We start from the raw sequence: 17566 nt of genomic DNA, 5'->3' as shown, positions 1-17566 counted from the left end.
AAAATTGCACAAATGGGGTATGCCCCAGTAAAATGCCAAAATTGTGTTGAAAAATTGGGTTTTCTGATTCAAGTCTGCCTGTTCCTGAAAGCTGGGAAGCTGCTGAGTTTAGCACCGCAAACCCTTTGTTGATGCCATTTTCAGGGGAAAAACCACAAGCCTCCTTCTGCAGCCACTTTTTCCAATTTTTTTGAAAAAAACGAAATTTTCACTGTATTTTGGCCAATTTCTTGGCCTCCTTCAGGGGAACCCACAAAGTCTGGGTACCTTTAGAATCCCTAGGATGTTGGGAAAAAAGGACGCAAATTTGGCTTGGTTAGCTTATGTGGACAAAAAGTTATGAGGGCCTAAGCGCGAACTGCCCCAAATAGGCAAAAAAAGGCCTGGCACAGGAGGGGGAAAAGGCCTGGCAGCGAAGGGGTTAAACAACCGTACAGTAAAGATTTGATTTACCATTTGTCACTATATATTGTTACACGGTGTATTTGTTATCTAATTGAACATTATGCGTTCCAGTTTTCCATTCTCGAATCTCCAGTATAGCGCTCATAACTAAAACCCATTTAGTTATTCTTTAGGTATTGGTTGCACTTATTGTGAGGGTCCGGGGTCTTTTTAAAGGTGTGCAAATTTTGGATAAAGTAATTCTATAAGGAAAGAAGTAGCAATAACCACAGCAAGTACCCGAAGCGGCAGAGTAGTAATGGAGCCAGCATCGAGGGAACAGGGTCTACAGCAGTAGAGATGATTACTGATATGATATCAGATATGAGTGCGATAACGGAACCAAAATTTAACGATTAAGGAATCTGCCCATTTTCACAAGCAGTTTCCCTTTGCATTCAATTGGCAGAGAGTATTTTGTAAAATGCAAGCTGCGCATGCGCCCTACAAAGCATTACCCCGTGGCGGATATGACGTAACCAAACAGAAAGCACTTCTGACCTGGATCCAGCCGTACCGTGAAGACAAATAGGATGGCTGACCCGGCGCGATGGAACCACGTGTGGGTAGGAACCGAGACTGGCATCTTAAAGGGTAAGAGGAGCAGAAGTTAGGTCCACCGTTAGCGATGTATGTTGTGGCTGCGACCATTCTACGCTTGGAAAGTCACTGCTGATGTATACGCAGTTCAGCTATTGTAGTTGCATTTGTATGAAGCTTACTCCAACTGACCAGTGTTTGAAGCATCTTTTTCGGTGAACTCTCTGTTTTTGTTAGTCTGTTATTTCATGAACGCCATCACACGTGGTTGATAGTTGTACGATTAGTGAGAGTTGTTGCATAGGTCGCTGGTGCTTTAAAAGTGTACTTGAGCGTAGGTTACAGATAAACTGTGTGTAGTGCCGTAGTGTATATGATGCAGCATGAGCAAGTTCTAGAATGTCGAGTGTGGATGCTGTTGGAACATGATTCATGGCACCTGCGTGCTGAGGGATGTCTGAAAGTTGATTCAAGTTGGAGCGAGAATGCATTCTTTACTGGACCGTTCGTGCTCTAACTATCCTAACACGACACCACGCTGGTTTGCAGTAGGACTTTGGCAATAGTTGGGTGCTGGTCCTCACAGAGGAGGAGGGGGGCTGTATAGTGGCGGAGAGATGCCCCGTGAGCGTGGAGGAGTGGTGTGGGATCGCCCCCTCCCAGATCCGCCCCAAGTGGGTGTCAGTGCTGGCTACTGGGTAGGATGAGTCCAGTGAGGAAGGTGAGCACAACAGGATATCGGCTTAACAAAGTGAACACAGAGCTTCAGTGTGCAGAGGATAGCGAGCACGTGTTAAGGACTAGGAGCAAAAGACATGCTCTGTCAGCACAGTGTCTTCATAGGCACACAGCCCTCATAGAAGCAATTGTGGCGAGAAAAGAAGCCATGAACTTGTTTTGACAACCAGAATTGAAGTAAAAGGAAGGGGCTACCACCGGTCTGTATTTCAATTAATTTACACTTATAGCGGAATTACGTATGTGCCAGTGAAGTAAGCGTTCAGATTTGGATGCCTCAGCTGTTGTGGAACAGCATTTGATTCTATATGTGGGAATCATGTCTGTCCTGCATGTTAGGGGCGGTATATAATGAGCCGAGCAGTTATTGTTTGGGGAACCTGAAAGACACAGTAAGGTTTTACACGAGAAACCAACACCCTTATTTACAGTGGGCCAAACAAGGTTAGTATTGCTCTGATATATATTATTATTTCATTATATTTGCAACGATTCCTGAGCAATTGTTCTCCTTCACAATAAGAATGCCATTTGCTCTGTGTTTTCTGCTGCAGAGAATTGTACTAATAACGAGTCTGTATAAAACGCATCCCTTCCCTAATCTCGGGGAGTTTCGTGACAATTGGGGCGGCCCAGATATTCTACTAAAAGGCAGCAGCGCTTTGTGTATATGTATCGAGCGACGTCTCTCCAAACAAATGTGCACGTTACCATGTAAAGAAAATGTTACAATCTCTATTGTTTAATTTGCCAGTGGTAAAGTTAAGTATCACTGTTCGAGATCCACCCAGGCTCATATCGCAGTATTTTAGAAGCAAAGAAGCCAACTGCGGATGTGCTTCCCTGCTGTGTTTCTCATAATTATATACAGTTTTTTGTTCTAGGTAAGTTGCGCTTTCGATGCACGTGCTGTTGCATCAGGCTAACAAACCAGAGTATAAATACTTTTCAAGCAAAATGGAAACATACAAGCCTAAAACTAGTATTTTTACTGGGTAGTGATGATGTGATGTGAACTTATAACCAAGCAATTCACCTGTAATGTCACCACCGAAAGACTAGCAAAATGTGGCTCCTACTCAGGCCCAAAAGTTTCTTAGCTGAATCAACTCCGCTCGTGCTCTGTGTGCTTTACAAACAAGAAAAAAAAAACAATATGACGTGGCCAACGTTGACCGCTTCATAGCCATTTTCTTTTTTAAAACTCATGTTGGATAGTTAAAAATAATAATACAAAAAACAAAGCAGTAGGATTCAAGAATAATAGTACCTCCATTTTATGAGCTCAGCTTTCCCTCCACTCTAATACAGCCCAGTGAGCAAGAGTCCAAGAAGGCTGGTAAGACCACATACTTTGTGTATTCTGTTGTTTGTTTAAAAAAAGTGTTTTCGCCTACCCGTGCCTGTTTACATTAGGCTCCCTGTGTTTCTGCAAACTTGGACCCATATTTATACTTTTTTAGCACTGCATTTGTGTAATTGTTTTGACGCAAAAGCGGTGCAAACTTAAAAAATACAATTATATTTTGTAAGTTTGACCCATTTTTGCGTAACAAAATTACGCAAATATGGCGGTAAAAAAGTATAAATATGGCCATTGGTGCTTCTAAACTGCTGAGTTTTTTTTTTTTTTTTTTTTTTTTTTTTTTTTTTTTTTTTTTTTTTTTTTTTTAACCTGTGACTGTTTGGATTTTCTCTCCAAGTTTTTCATGAAGACTTGCATTCCGATTAGTACTAGGGCTAGGGTTCCTGTTGGTCTAAAGGTCTAGGGTTAGTGTTCTGATAGGCGGATAGGGTTACTGTTTTGACTAGCTGTCAGAGTTAGAGTTCTGATTGGTACTAGGGCTAAGGTTCCTATGGGTCTGGGGTTACTATTTTGCTCGGCTGCCAGGGCTAGGGTTCTGATTGGTTAATAGGGCCAGGTCTCCCATTGGCTCTTGAGTTTAGGGATAGGCATCTGATTGGCTAAGGTTCCATTGGGCAATAGAGCTCTTTAAGCCTAGGGCTCAGGGTTTCTCAGCCTTGGGCATTGAGGCCACGGGTGGAGAGGACCAGTTCAGCTGCCTGTTTAGGACTGGTCGGGCCTAGGGCCAGAAATCCTGTACATCTGTCCATCTGTAAGCAACCAGCTCAATCCCACCACATCCTCCAACATCAAAACACAATATCAGCAAAGGATCCAACTCATATACACCACAAACAAACCTCATACAGTCTTCCATACCTCTACAACAACCACAAAACCCCACATACCACACCTATACACACATCCACTACAACATTGTGACACCTTCATTCACACATCAAGCACAACTCTGTCCATTACCACTAACATATCCACACAACACAAAGCCACATTATACATAACTTTATTCTATCCAGACACACACTCACTTTTCATACGAAACCGATACTCGGCCTTCCATCCACCGACACTCTCCTCATCTTATTACCAATTACACACAACAACACACTCCTTACATTCCGCTTCACCACGCACATACCTCTACCAGCGATCAAATTTAACACATTCACTCTTAACTCTTGTTCGTCCTTCACTGAAAACCACTACATCAATATCTCATCTCACTACTCCACAAACGCAAAACAAACCACACACACAGCAGCACAACAAAATAACACAAACTTTTATGATACTTTCCATCACACCCACACCCACCCTCATGACTGACAAAAAAAATAATTCCTGACTAAACTTTACTCAAATTCTCACTCTTCACAAACATTTACCCCAAAACAACAACATTCATTCACTCCCCTCTCAGCTATTGCACAATTTAGAGCCTTAGATTTTGATCCACATGCTCCTCCACCACCACTCACCCATGCTCCTTCCACCCTAAACATACAAAAACAAAATAATCCACATGCCACTCTTGACAACTTTGCATTCCCCTGTCTGTTACACGTGGCTACTCTACAAAAAGAACAAAACGTACCATGTCACTCTCAGCCACGAAGTCCACCACCAACACACACAGATCCAGCAAAATGCCTCCTATGCCTGCTGGGCGAGGAACCACAATATAGAAAAGCAAAACTATTTTGACCCTCGTACTGTTATTATCATTTCTAATAACACACCTGCTACAAGCTCCCGAAATACTCCTCACCAAACTCCAAAACAAAATACCACCACCACCAAAACACAAGTTCTAAACTGCTTATTCATAAATGCTTGATCACTCTCACTCTCAAAAAATCAAGCACCACATCCACAACCTACTCACCGACGCACAACCTGACTTACTATTCATAACAGAATCATGGTTGGGAGATGACATTGTCCAGTGTTGCATGAAGCCGTCCTTCCAGGATATCAAACCATCACACAAAACCATGTAGGCAAAATAGGGGGTGGACTAGCTATTATATTCAAATAAGCAATAAATCTCAGCAAAATAGACATTTCCATACAAGATTGTAAGGCCCACATCACCAGATGCAATCGTACACGAACTTCCTCCTCACAATTTAGCATTCCCAGACGCACTTCTATATACAGTATCAAACCTTATACTCCAACTTATGCATTCATGGGGACCTAAACATTTGGTTTGACAAACCCAATATGCCCCATCCAAAAACTATCTCCACTGGCCTAGTCACATTGAACCTATATCAGAATGTCCACGATACCACACACATCACCGGACAGATCCTAGCTGTCATTTTTGTATACCCAGAACTAGTTACTATTTAAAGCATCACACCAGTCACATGGTCAGACCACCATTTGGTAACTTTCCAACATAAAACACAACAAATCAACACACCCAACAACACCTTACATACCATGGAAAAAAACTGAATTTTGAAGACTTGGAAAACACCTAACAGCCAACCCAGATCTAAACAAAATAAATTCTATTAAAAAACTTTGAGTGGCTACAGTAAGCTTTCGATATCCTGATACCACTAAAAAAACTAAACAGGATAAAAGAAAACCAACGCCTTGAAGAAATGTAGAACTTAAAAAGCTAAAATAACAAATCAGAAGGCTGCAACAAACCTGACTCAAAACAAACAACATTCAAGACTAACCTCAACTACGCAAGCAACAGAATATACAAATCATCAATCAACCTAAATGCATGGAAGGAACTCATACCATTACTCAAGAATTCCCAGACAAACTGGCAAAACGTCACACAACCAAGGCAGACACATTGCACTCCTATTTAAAACAAAGGAAAACCACCAGCACCAACCCATTTCCTCAGATCCCCTCCAAAAGTAAACCAACCCTGCCTCTGCACTCCTTTAAACAAATATCACAAATTGAATTTATGGATTTGGTCAAAACAAGCAGGCCTTCCGGCTGTCTTTCTGACCCTTGTCCAGCACACATCTTCAAGAACATTCTTTTATCTATATCTGCTGCCACATCAGTAAGAAGAATCCTTAAGTCTTTAATTATTGGAACCTTAAAAAGCCATACATGTGCCCATTATTAAAGAAAACAAACCTAGACCCACATAATTCCAACAACTACAGACCAATTACAAATGGACCTTTCCTGTGCAAACTAATAGAAAGAGCAGCATTCCCCTAGATGTCACAATTCATTGAAGATAACTGCATACTTTCAGACTACCAAACTCCGCCCAGGAAGAGGCACTGAATCTGCCCTCACCACCATCTGGGATGATCTCAAAAACATTTGACTGCAGTGCAGTTGCTGCACTACCTCTCTTGGATCTCTCAGCTGCCTTTGACACTGTTCACCATGACATCCTAATTTAAAGACTCCATGACACCGACGTGGAAAGGACTGCAATAGCCTGGATCACATCCAACCTTTGAAATAAAAGTACTGTCATCTTTTACCCCCCTTTCTTGTCCAAACCCTACTTCACAAAAGTAGGGGTCCCTCAAGGCTCAATCATCTCACCTATGCTTTTCAGTATCTACATGATGTCAATATCAGAATTGATCAATGCATTTCAACTCACGTGCTACAACTATGCAGATGACACACAATGCTCCTCAAACTGGAATGCCCACAGGACACTGGAAACTCGCAAATCTTCAGGTGCCTTAGAGCTGTTGACCAACAGATGACTTGGAGCCATCTCAAACTGAATGCTTCCAAAACGGATATATTTGCATGTGGTGACTGGAAAAATAATGACCCAGTCTGTGCCTGGCCTAAAAATCTGTGGCGACTGGAAAAATTGTGTCCTTTTTTTCCAACATCCTAGGGATTCTAAAGGTACCCAGAGTTTGTGGGTTCCCCTGGAGGGGACCAAGAAATTAGTGACAGGAATAGATCACACAACGGTCAATGTTGGTCCTTACATAAGGGCAACTGTTGACCCTTGGGTGATCCATTCCTGACACAGGTACTGGGTACAGGCACTCAAGTGGGGTAGTGTTTTTATCAGGACAGGTGGGGAAACACTGGGTGGTAGGAATTTTGTGGATCCCAGCATATTGCTGTAGTTTGTGTGACAGAAATACAAGAAAAAATAGTTTTTATTCAACATTTCAGCTTTGCAGGGTATTCTGGGTGAGAAAACTTTGGGAAATCCACACAAGTAACACCTCTGTGGACTCCCCGGATGTCTAGTTCCCAGAAATGTCTGGGTTTAGTATGTTTCCCTGTATGGCCGCCGAGCCCAGGACCAAAAACACAGGTGCCTGCCTTACAAAAGCATTTTTTTTTTTTTTTTGGTAATAGATCATTTTGATGTCTTCACAATACAATTTGGACGGTGGAATTTGGGGCTGAACTAAATTGGGGAGCTCCCAAGAGAGCACTATACCTCTGTGCATGCCGCCGCATGCACCTGCTGTCTGGGTTGGGCTAACCCGCTATTGTCCCGTTGCACAGACTGTGCTTGCGAAGGGACAGCAGGACTGTCCTCATCACCTCCTCCATAATTACTGGAAGAGGAGTTATCGAATGGAGCTGTTTTTCCCCATCAGAGCAGGAAGTGGCCGTAAGGGGTTTTGGGTTCCGGAGTAGCATGCTACTCGCCGAAAAGAGATTCAACGGCACCTATGGGGTAGGAATAGGCGCAATATAAATACTATTACAATACAATATTCTCTTAGCCCTTTTTAATTTTTTTTTTGTTCACACAGCCATAACATGGTACTCAGGTTTCTCATTCACATTACTGTATAGTCTTTGAGTGTCCATTACATGCATTATAATACCACTACCACAAAGTGATCTTCATTGCATTCAGACCCTAGCATATGGAATTGCATTGGCAGTAACATAGTTGTCTGTTTCTCAGTGGCATGTTTGCGAGACAGGGAGTCATTGTCCACCAGTGATAGCTTTGCAGACCTGTATACTTGTCTTCCCCCAGAGCGTATACCAATAAAGAAATATAAGCGAACGTAACTGAATAATTCGCCCATACATCTGTAATACATCCAGGTTGTTGCAGTTACTGGATCATGTCCCATTGCGCATCACTGCATGCTCCTCCACTGATCACATCCGGTGGGTGCCTCTTCTCAAGCAGAGGGGTGGGGCTGGGACGCGGGAAACCGCCAGGTACCAGGTGGTGGCGGGAGGCCCCCCACTCCTTAAGTTGAACCATTGTGGACTAGCCGGGGATTAGCACTCGTCCATCACTGGCTCACATTGGACTGGTGTCCCGTCAGAGTCGTCATCATTGGCAGCGTCCAGTGTCTACCACTTCTGCCCACATGGGGCCTAACGGTCAGCGCCTCAGTCCCTTCATCTCCTCCCTTCGTAGTGCCCTCTCCTCTGCTCTTGCCGAATGTGTAACGTCTGCTACCCACATGTCCAGCTGAGGCTAATACCTATTTTTGCAGGCCATCGCCACTCTCTTGCATGCCAGGTACGCAAACCTGTTCCCCACTTTTTTTTAATTAAAGGCCTGTCAAAAAGGCCGATTAAACATACCGCTGGACCATTGTCTTATTGTCTGTTCAGAACGTTGTTGAGGGAGGCAATTCTCACTTCGCATAAGCCTCCATGTACATTTCTACAAGTCGTGGTGTCAGTCCTCCTACAAACCTTTGGTAAAATTCTGTGGGGGGGGGGGGGAGGGTCAGTCAGTCAGTCCCAGGGGTTTTCCCCGTCGCCAGAGCTCTGATAGCCATCTGCACCTCTTGCACATCCACCGGTGCCCCAGTGGGTCACTATCCTGTGCCGAAAGTGTTCTCAAGTGTAGGCCCTCCAGGTAGTCGTGGAGTGTACCCTCTTCCGCCGGTGGCTGCTTGCTGTATAGGGTCATGTAGTAAGATCTAAACTCATAATTACTTTATATTGGTGAGTACAACATAGCCCCATCCCTAGAAGTCAGGTGAGTGATTGGTGTGCCCCTGCTTTCCGGTTTAGTCAGCCAGGCCAGCAGCCTCTCCGCCCTCCTCTCCGTGTATCAGGTTTGTGTGTGTTTTGTAGTCATGGCATCTACAACGTACTGTTGCCTCATTGTGTGCTTCCTGTATTTCTAAGAGCTGTTCTGGAGCCTCCGGATTGGTTCCTAACTCCAATTCCCACCTGTGTAGGGCTTTTTTTTATACAAAGGATATCAGCCTTCAGCTCCCGACTGATTCCCCACCATTTTGTCCTGTGCATAAGCCTCGTCTTCCATGGCTCCAAGCTACAGACAAAATGTCTGGATTGGTGGAAGTTTCTTAAGTGTCTGCATTGTTATTAGTAACGGACTGTGATTGGACACTGTGTGGCCTAAATATTCTGATTGTATGAAGGTACTGCTGATGCTAGCTGTGCAAAACATACGGTTAATCCTCGTGTATTTGATAGGTGTGGTAGTTGTGGGAGAATTCCCTATAGAGGAGGTGCTGAATCCTCCAAATGTCCCACCTAGATCTCCACATCGTCAAGCCCTTTGCCACTCTAATTGCCACCGCCCCTTGGACAGGAGGTGTAGAGCGGTCGAAGTCTGGGTCAGATACGCTACTGAAGTCTCTTCCCCCCCCAACCCCCCAAAAGAGGTATGGGCCATCTGGGCATCTAGTCAACTGTTCTGACAGAGTGTGGAGGAAGGCGACCTGGTCTTGATTGGGGACATATATGCTCCCTAGCACTATTAATCTTCTGTACAGGCGGCCCTCTCCTAATACATACCGGGCCTCCTTGTCTGTGTCTACCCAGATAGGCTCAAAGGGTACTCCTTCCCGCAAACCGCCCACCCACCCTCACAAGTGCTCCCCGTATGTATGCGGAGCTAGTAGTGGCAAACAGTTGTCCCCGCCAGCGTTTATGGAGGCGATCAACTTCTACCTTAGTGAGATGTGACTCCTGTAACATACCAATGTGGACTCCTCTTCATGTATGCTATGGTGCTTTGACACGTGCCCCCCCCCTCTCTCCCTGATCCCATCCCCACACACCAATCACATATTTAGGCATCAACAATAACAGGACTATTCCATCTCCAACTCCCCGTCCCCAGGGCAGTGCGGCAACGGCCGACAGCCCAAACCTGTGATGTCAGTCTGTGACAAGCCATCTACTTCACCCTGCTAGTAATCCAAGGACAAATGGGGGGGATGCTCACTGTGTGACATCCCAATAGCGTCGATTTTCGATGGTGCCCAGACCAGTCAAAGTCTGTGTGTGGGTTGCCTCTCCCGTAGTAGGAGGTCTTTACAATGTTATAAGATAACATCTGCTAAAGAAGGTCTTCTGCTGTCTGAGGTGTCACGTGTGGGAGATCGTCAAGTAAGCTTGCAACTGATTTACGATCAGTCGTCCTCGGTCTCATGGACACCTGTGTGGGCATTTTTGTCTTTGTCTGATGTGGGCGACTGTCGAGTACACCGCTGCCCTGATCGCCACACGTTTTCCCTGACTTGCTTGCATTTGTGTCGGCCGAACCACTCTGTTGTTTTGGGGCTGATCCCTGGACCAGTGTCTCTTTCTTTGTCATCGAGGTGTGGTGGATTCATGCGGTCCCAGGTTATCCTTTCTGGCTTTGTTTCGGTCCAGGCTTCTTCTGGGCCCAGGCAGAAATGGGTGTTGGCCGTCCCATATTATCTTTAATTTAGACTGAAATAACAGGGTGTACCGAATTCCTTCTCTTCTTAAGGCTTTCTTCACTTCCATGTAGGACGCCCTTTGGCCTGCACTGCTGCCATACAGTCCGGGAACATATTGACTCTGCTGTTCTTCACCTCAAAGGGGCCGGTTTCGCGCACTCTCTCTGAAGTAGTAAGGCCCGATCCTTGTAGTGCAGCAGCTTGGCCACAACTGATCTGGGAGGTCTTCCTGGCGTGAGAGGTCTGGCTGGGACTCTGTTTGCTCTTTCCAGGGCAAAGAATGGTGTGAATTGTTGCTTGTCCATAAGCTCTTTCATCCAGTGCTCCAGGTAGGCTACCATGTCAGTGCCCTCTATACCTTCTGGAGGGCCTACGATATGTATGTTATTACGCCAGCTTCGGCCCTCTGCGTCTGTTGCCCTGTGCTCCAGTCTCTGTATTCTGTCTGTGAGGTAGGCGAGTTGAGCTTGCTCCGCCCGATGCGATGTGCCCAGCTTCGTCGGTTCTTCCTCTGTGTTTTCTACCCTATCTGTCAATTTATGGTGATCAGTTCTCAGTAGGCCCAACTCAGCAGACACTTTTCCTGCCGTAGGGTGGTGTTAGAGTCCGCAATCGTCTCTAAGATCTTCTGTACTGTGTCTTGCATTTTTGGTGGGGGGGGGGACTGGGTTGCCTTCTGTGGCGTCATTGTTCTGCCACTTCGCCCATATTCTGGGCTAACCGCATGTGACTCCTGCGGTTTAGGGCATTGTGTCCCCATTAGGATCCCTCTACAGCATTTGACTGGGTCCAGCCTACGTATTCCCACTCATGTTGGGTGAGGGACCTCTTGCCACCAATGTGTGTCCCCTCTCTGATGTTAGGGACTCCTGTCGTCCCAGCGGTTCTTTCAGTTCCCCTACAGCGTGGGGCCTCTGGGGTTTCCAACCGTCCGCTCGCACGTCTTCACATCTGCCTCTAGTTGCTATTGCTAGCCTTGCAGTTTTCTGGTCAGGTGGGTAGCCCCTGCATGCCTGAATGCCCTTGCCACTCTGTCTCGCTTGGGTCCACAAGGGGGGGGAGACTGGTTCCAGTTATGCCAGTACTAGCCCTGTCCGTCGCTCACTTTGAAGCGCTGCCTAGCATCCAGTTGCACCCTAGTGAGGTAGGGCCCATCATCTTTCTCATACCATCTCAGTGTGTTTGAATGGCCACAAATGTACAGGTGCAGGAGTGGCAGCTGAAGTGGCAGCGCAGAGCGGTACCCCTTTGTGAGGTATCAGAAGCTTCATACCCCTTAAATTGAGCAGTTGAGGCACAGCAGTGAAGTGGTTTTAGTGGGTAGGTGCGTCTAAAGGGCCTGCTGTGAGCTCTCCCCCATAAGCTATAGTCAAAATAGTAAATTGCATAAAATGTGAGTACCCGTCATGGTGTTGGTGACGACGCCCGCCTATTCAGGGGCACAACTGATAACTGTTAATACTGCTCCTATCCCCCAAAGTTGGGTTTCTACTTTCTAAAATGTTAAACGACTGGGTCCTTCTTTAAGAAGGTAAAATACACTCAAAGCCAGTTTGTCGAGGACAACCTGGTTGGCTGGTTCGCTGTGGGCGCACAATATTTTTGGGGGAGTGTAACGCGCTTGTAACATATTTAACGTTCTTTTTCTTCATTCTCCTAGAACGGTTTGCGCCATGTCTACACAGCTTCATCCAGGTATGTCAAGCAGCAAGCGAGTTGGTGTTTTTGGTCTAGGATGTAGTAATTGATTCCCTCAATAGATTTAAGTGCCTTAAGACCGTGTCTAGCGATGATGTTTAACAAGCACATAGCTGATTTTTATTCTGATGTAACTTAACGCTGAGCTAGTTGTCACACTTGTGAGTAGGATTTTCAGTGTTGGAGAAACTCTAATGGATCCATTTGTTTTCTTCCTTAGGCTGTGCTCTCCTGCTGCAAGGCACAATACAGAGCCCTGATTTTCCAGGTGAGTGTACGTCTACTTTTATATTTTGAGCTGGAAGCATGTTGAGTGGCTTTGCTGATGTTACTGGAATGGGGGGGAGGGGGGAGTTCTCACATACTATTTAAGCCTCGTGGTTCCCCATACTCCCAAGCATCCAGCGTTGACTGAGTCTTTGACATTCAATGGCGCTAGAGGGAGCCGCCTACTTAAGTCAATGGATTTAAGCAACCTGCTCGAACAAGGTTTCAGCAAAGCGGTTGATAAGCGATAAATAACGCGCTGGTACACACTCCTACAGAACCACTCGTAGAGTTGGCCTGGTTGTGTTTCTTCAAAATACTGAGGCAAAGAAATGAACCCAGATAGTGAGCAACTTGTGTTTCGTCCCATAGTGGTCCTGCCCGACATGGCACCGAGGGGAGAGCCAGGAGCTTGGGAACTCTTATCTGGGAACATTAATGTGCCATTTTTAGGGTTGAGTCTGCGTTGCGGGCGCATGCGTATCGCAGCTAGACCCTTTAGTGTTTAGAAAAGGGCCCGGAGCCCTGTTGATGTCACGTCAGTGTTTTTCAATGGTTCGTGGGTTGCCTAATAAAATCTGCTTGCTTTCATTAGTCGAAGGCATGCATACGTCATGCCTTTTCCGGTGGCTAGCACTCCTCAAGCGCATCGACCAAGTACAGAAAACATGCCAGGCTTGCTGTTTTCTGTCCGGCTCGTGGACTACTTTTTCTCTAATTTACTAGCGCGATTTCGCTTGGTAGAAGTCGAGCGCTTTACAAAGTTAATTGCACTTTTTCGGGTTACGTACATAAATGCACTTTTGCCGATAGGTGAAAAGTCGGATTAGGAGTTTACAACGCTATCAGCTCTAACATGAGCAAACGTGAGACTCGTTGCATTGCAAATGCTTGTTTAAATCCAGTTTTGAGTGCCGTTGTACTCAATCACTGATCTTATTATTCTGGGCTCCTGGTTCGGCGGCACAATTTAGTCTTACCTGTCCATTCATTTGTTCCACACGCTATTAAGATTCTGTTCCATGATGAATTCTATAGACCAGCATATGGCTGACTGTATGGTGATGCCATCTTTAATCTGAGAACAGAAGAATGAAAGTGCTTGTGATGTCCAGAAAAATGTGGCAAGAAAATGGATTAGGTTCTTAGTTCCCGGTAATGCTCACACAACTTTTTTTTTTTTTTTCCAGGTTGAGACTCCTTAAGTGGAAACTTGCAGGTACGTGCTGATCTTTTGTGGTGGATTAACGAGGTTGATATTTCTGTGGTGCCACATGATGACTTAAGTCTCGTTCGTCTGAAACTTTTTGAAGAACACCTCACAGCATGGTGGAGTTCTGATGGTAGCAGAGTGGCCAAAGGTATATGTGGTGGCGATATTTGTGCGGCCTTTAACACCTGCTCTCCTCCTTTCAGGCCCATCTAGATTTATCGGAGACAACCATGGCAGGTAAGATTTTTAAATTTTATTTTCTTTTGTTAATGTAAAGTCATTTTAAGTTGGGAGCAGTAGTCGGAGAGGATGAAATGGGTTAACCCATTAAAAGCTGGACGACTAAGGTCTCATGGCATCTATGTCACGAAAGCCCTGATCTGACTGCCCTCAACTTTACAAACGCTAATTTTGTGAGAAGGTCTGATACTGATGCTATTTTTACCTCTGCATAGGTGGCTGTACTGATGGCAGAGCTGGACGTTTCAAGATATGAATTACGCACCAGCTCCAAGTGGCACAAGAAAGGTCTGTATCTTGCTAGCTTGGTTGAGTACAAGTAAAGCGTGTCAGGCCCTAATTGTGCCTGGTCAGTTAATTTGCGATGTGTGCAACTAGCACCACGCTTCTGCATTATTTTCCCTGTAAAATGAGCGTGCACGTTTTTTTTTTTTTTGAGGACACTATTCAATAGGGAGCATGCCTGTGTTTAACTAGATGGGATCCTGCCTAGTTAAGATTACCATCACTCCAGTAATCGGTTAGTTTAAATTCCCACAATATAAAAGCCAGATCTGATGACTTGCTTGACTAAAGTAGTATAGTATTTTGTTAAGCACCAAGATAATCCATCTGTGAATTTGCGCCTTACAAATGCACTTTTTATGCTAGATAGATGCAAGAAATTGCAACTATCAATTGGGAGGGGAAGCATACATATGGGACTAGGAACATAATTGGGCTTTTTCAGAATCGCGTTTCTGTATGAGAAATTTATCAAGGCTATAATTGTAATGGTTTCTTACAATTCCACGATCGGGTTTAAAAACTACATGCAATTTGGGATAAAAAGTTGATATCCTAATTGAACCTGAATAGGTCTATTTCAAAGTAGAGGGCTGTTAATATAGCCTCTTACTGCTTCAACAGCCGTCGCCGGTTTCTTGCTGTTAATAGCACCGACGTCCGATCGTTTTGACTGCCGATGATGTGTTATCACACCTAACTTCCAATCTTATTACTTTGTGTGATAAAGATCACAGCTGTTCTGGCCCGACTGAAATGCGTGTGAGCTTTTGTCAGTGGCCCGTGATATGCTTGTGCAGTCCTCTGTTATTAAAAGATGTGTCGGTGATGAGTACACTAGCTCACTTTGATTTCTCGTGAAACGTACTGAACAACTGAGACACAGCTGGGAGGCTGGGGGGTGTTCCCTGCTCTAGTAGTACAGTGCCTCATGATGCATATTTCTTTCTCGGTAGGTCTCCATGGCTGGTGCCTTGCGGTCTCAAAAGAGGGTAAGTGTTCTGGGGTGCATTGTGTGTCTCTTGTGCCCCCTGTGATATGATGATCCACTAATGGAATCTCGTTCGGCTGATAAATTCTGATGAGACCTTGTTTAACTGGCATGGGGTGTGGAGTTTTAGTAGCATTATGCTACCATGGTTGAAAAGAACTAGTTAAAGGGATAATGTTACGAAGACTTGTCTGTTTTTTGTCTTCTAGATTCAAGTGCTAACTTAATCTGGGATAATCTACTGCGCAGGTAATGCATTTGATGCTTTAGGTTGTCTTCAGTTCCCTCCCTTAATTATTCAAACTACCCATTACCTTAATCTATGCAGCACTTTCCTAGGTGCTTGCAGTCCCATCTGGAATGATGAACTTGTAACCACTATACCTTGAGCCTTGGCTGTGATAACTATCGTCGCTATCCTGAATAGATGGGCATTTCTCCCTGCCTCGCCCGTCCCGCTCTTCAAGAGTGGTGTCTATTGTAACGTCTTTTCTTTACAGGTGACGCCTCCGACTTTCTTGGGTGAGAACGTTTTTCATGTTTTACTGTGGAGGGTTGTGTGAGGTTTGGTCTTGCATGTCAGGCAGCGACCGGTCGAGATGATGAAATCCTCACACGTTTTACTATCTGTCTGGTGCCAGAACCTGTAAAGGTGAACCCACTGGTACCGTCAGTGTGATAAGAGGACAGCTTGTTCCCGATGGAACAGTCTGACAGACTTGGTTCCGCTCTCACACCGTGCTTTAGCTGGCATAATTGATTGGCTGTGAACCCTAGTGGTAGTTCTTGGTGTTTCTGACGTAGCCAAAATAGGGGTGTGCGGGGGTCGTGAAGTACTATTGGGGGAGGTAGGGTATATTGCCTCGGTGGAGCAGTCTTGTTGGAGGAGTGCTAACTGAGGCTTTCTGTTGCAGGATTTAATCCAAGGCCGCAGCGTCACTACTGAAGGTGTTTTGACTAAAGATCAAAGGTGAGGGCCCATGCTCTGGCGTAGGGGTACCAGTAGGATCAAGCCTTGTAAGTGGCTTTTAAAGTGCTGGGCAGCTTGATGATATGACCATAAACTTTGTGATGAACCCATTACCGCCCCAGTCTGATATATGTGACTGATAGGTATTTTCTGAAGCTAAATGTGAGTACTGTTGGCTACTGCAACCATGGGATGGGTTGTAACTCATTGTCATGCTTCTTGCAGTTGGTGTGCTGAAAATCCATGATTGACTCACGTTGTAGCAGATCTGGTAAGTACTTATTATGGAAGAGCGACTTTGTACTAGAAAGGGCTAGTGGGTCATTTGGGTCTCGAGGTGGCTGACAACAGACCATAAAGCAGTGAGGTTTTTTTGCACTTTCAAAATTCTAAAACCATGCTGCTGGTATGTCTGCCATGCTTTGCCAGGGTCTCTTGGCACAGCTCAATTCGTAGTACTTCTAACTTCTCTGGCCACCCAGGTTCACAACACCACTGTTTGTGTCCCTGAAACAGTTCACACTTAAGCCCAGATGTCAACGGGTTTGCTTTTTAGCGCTGAAAGTGCTAGCAGCTGGCACCAAAACTGCTTATTGTGTTGGTGTTGTGTTGCTAAGTTGGGACTGAATGAATAAATGTCTTCAGCCCTTGCCACGACTAGAGTACTAATTGTGCTCCCCAACATAATGCCCACCAGGTCTACACCCCGGTGGTTGATAGATACTGGTTGCCACATCTAGTCACTTTGACTCACCAAACATGTCTGGTTTTCACCTAAACACTCACTGAGCTCCGTACATTTGCGAACTAGTTTCTCTAAAGTTGATCCCAGTTCATAAACGTCCCACCTCACGCAGCAGCCGTTTGCAACGCACAATCCATTTCAGTCTTGCGGTATAAGAACTGCAGGTGGTAACTTGTTGGCAAGTGACTGCAGCAAGCGCTGTTATGCCGCCATTAGATGTCTTACGCCCCCCTTACCTGATGCTGTATATGCGCTGACAGGCTAGTCCAGTTCTCGTTAGTTTCTAAAGTGAGTCCAGGTAACTGATGAACCTGATACCGCCCCAGTCTGAATATTCTGTGACTGACGGTATTTTCTGATGCTCAGACTAAAATAGTGTGAAAAAGTACTGTTTTTCTACTGGACTTGAACTGACTCATG

The 17566-nt window shown here is 45.2% G+C and overlaps 2 long non-coding RNA genes and 5 other non-coding genes across 8 annotated transcripts in view; all 7 read left to right on the top strand.

Annotated features, from left to right (window-relative positions):
* LOC138259422 (uncharacterized) overlaps positions 1–17566 on the top strand; it is a 380592-nt gene that overhangs the window by 57668 nt on the left and 305358 nt on the right. The window lies entirely within an intron of this gene.
* On the top strand, positions 910–17560 carry LOC138259424 (uncharacterized). Its single transcript, XR_011198724.1, has 10 exons — positions 910–1038; positions 12398–12432; positions 12656–12703; positions 13893–13921; positions 14119–14152; positions 14371–14443; positions 15397–15432; positions 15641–15680; positions 16346–16401; positions 16627–17560. It is a non-coding gene; the product is annotated as an uncharacterized lncRNA (long non-coding RNA).
* Positions 13720–13788, top strand: LOC138260575 (small nucleolar RNA SNORD27). Its single transcript, XR_011198885.1, has one exon. It is a non-coding gene; the product is annotated as a small nucleolar RNA SNORD27 (small nucleolar RNA).
* LOC138260578 (small nucleolar RNA SNORD30) lies at positions 15475–15546 on the top strand. Its single transcript, XR_011198888.1, has one exon. It is a non-coding gene; the product is annotated as a small nucleolar RNA SNORD30 (small nucleolar RNA).
* LOC138260594 (small nucleolar RNA SNORD22) lies at positions 16026–16150 on the top strand. Its single transcript, XR_011198903.1, has one exon. It is a non-coding gene; the product is annotated as a small nucleolar RNA SNORD22 (small nucleolar RNA).
* Positions 16494–16559, top strand: LOC138260583 (small nucleolar RNA SNORD31). The gene has a single exon (XR_011198893.1). It is a non-coding gene; the product is annotated as a small nucleolar RNA SNORD31 (small nucleolar RNA).
* Positions 17442–17511, top strand: LOC138260585 (small nucleolar RNA SNORD31). The gene has a single exon (XR_011198895.1). It is a non-coding gene; the product is annotated as a small nucleolar RNA SNORD31 (small nucleolar RNA).

Source organism: Pleurodeles waltl, chromosome 9 (genome assembly GCF_031143425.1).
Source record: "Pleurodeles waltl isolate 20211129_DDA chromosome 9, aPleWal1.hap1.20221129, whole genome shotgun sequence".
In the NCBI taxonomy this organism is placed as follows: Eukaryota; Metazoa; Chordata; class Amphibia; order Caudata; family Salamandridae; genus Pleurodeles; species Pleurodeles waltl.
Note: the sequence above shows the minus strand (reverse complement) of the source record. Positions and strands in the feature narration are given on the sequence as shown.